The sequence below is a fragment of the Rhinopithecus bieti genome, unplaced genomic scaffold, assembly GCF_001698545.2.
Source record: "Rhinopithecus bieti isolate Rb0 unplaced genomic scaffold, ASM169854v2 scaffold_36008, whole genome shotgun sequence".
NCBI classification, from domain to species: Eukaryota; Metazoa; Chordata; class Mammalia; order Primates; family Cercopithecidae; genus Rhinopithecus; species Rhinopithecus bieti.
The window spans coordinates 625,317-627,269 of NW_016816204.1; positions in this window are offsets into that span (position 1 = coordinate 625,317).

Below are 1,953 nucleotides of genomic sequence, written 5' to 3' on the forward strand. Positions count from 1 at the left end.
AAAAAAAAAAAAAAAAAAAAAAAAAAAGGAAGCTTGGTGCAGTAATGGATTTGGGAATTGAAATGAGAGGACTCCAAGAGAGGAAGTGAGAGTTCAAGTCAAGGCATGAGGACTTGTACAGCTGTCATCTTTCCTATCTTTAGGGGCTTTGATTTTCCAAACTTGGAAAGTCATGTGCTCTGCTTTAGAAAGAGTCTTTGAGGCCAGCCGCGGTGGCTCACACCTATAATCCCAGCACTGTGGGAGGCCAAGGCGGGCAGATCACCTGAGGTTAGGAGCTCGAGACCAGCCTGACCAACATGGTGAAACCCCGTCTCTACTAAAAATACAAAAAATTAGCTGGCTATGGTGGTAGGTGCCTGTAGTCCCAGCTACTCAGGAGGCTGAGGCATGAGAATCACTTGAAATGGGGAGGCAGAGGTTGCCATGAGCTGAGATGGTACCACTGCACTCCAGCCTGGGAAACAGAGCAAGACTCTGTCTCAAAAAAAAAAAAAAAGAAGAAGAAGAAGAAGAAGAGTCTTAGAAAGTTCCTTGAAAGGGCTGTACCATGAAAGCCATATTTGAAGGCCAGAGTAGTCTCCTGGATTGGAGTGGGAAGAGCCGGGGGTAGAAAACCCCGCCCAATGCCAGCAGCACCTGTTGAGTCCAAAGGCCATATCTGCAAGCATGAGCTGAAGCTTCCTCTTGAGGAAAGGAGTGACTGCCATGGTGAAGTCTGTGGTTTCAGAGTCAGAGGATAGAGCCCCATTCCTGGCTTGGTGGCTGACTCCATCCATGAACCTGGCTGAGTCACTTCCCTCCATATGCCTGTTTTCCCTTCTGTGGAATGCAGCAGAACGTCTTTTCCACCTGCTTTAACAGAAGACAGAATCAGCTAAAAGAAAAAGAAATTTTCCTCAGGTACCTGTAAGCAAAGGGATGAGGCCTGGGCTGAAGCAAAACCTGGGACGTCTGTAGCCCATGGGGGCCATGTTTGACGTGGACATGGGGGCCAGGTTTGACGTGGCCTGCTCTTGACATCAGAAGGCCATGGGGAGGATGTAACTATTAAACAACATAAACAAATGTTACCCCAGAGAGCCTGAGTTCTGGGAATATGAACAGGGACTCCTGACCAAAATTCCAGGTCTCCAAGTTCCCCTTGAGGAGTCATGAGGATCAGACAGGGTGAATCACCACACCCAGTGTCTGTCTTGGAGACCTAAACCCAGATATGAGCTTCAGCAAAGGACGGGGCTGATTCAAACAGCATGGGGATTGTAGCCAGAGCAATATAAGATGTTCCCCTGGGTCCTGATGGGACCAAGAAACAGTTTTGCCCAAGACTTTGGATGTTGTTCTAGTTCTGAGGTCAGTGGCAGGTCAAAGCCATAGCCGGCCCCCATGGAGTCAGCACAGTTGCCTCTGGTCTGGAAGACTATGTGGAAAAAGAAGCTCAGAAGATTGTGGGCTCAGAAATAGAGTTAGTTTCTCCCTAGAGCCTGTATTATTTCTCAGTCCAACTCTACATAAATGAAAGGCAGAGAGATGGCCAGTTCTTCAGAGCTTGGAAGAAACCAGAGGGTGCAGGAGAAAGAAGCATGTTGGCTGTTCAGCTGCAAGGGTGGTTTTGCCACCACAGGGAAATGCCACTTCTCAGAGCTGGGAGAGGTGGGGTCTCAGGGGGAGGAGCAGACCCTGGAGCCTGAAACACTCAGACATCTGGAGTATTGTGTTCAAAAACGATCTCACATGTGATCTCACACCCATTAGGATGGCGATTATCAAAAGAAAAAAGAAAAGAAGAAGTGTTGGTGGTCAGGCTTAGTGGCTCACACCTGTAATCCCAGTACTTTATTTTATTTTTGAGACAGAGTCTCGCTCTCTCACCCAGGCTGGAGTGCAGTGGCACAATCTCAGCTAATTGGAACCTCCACCTCCCAGGATCAAGTGATTCTCATGCCTCAGCCT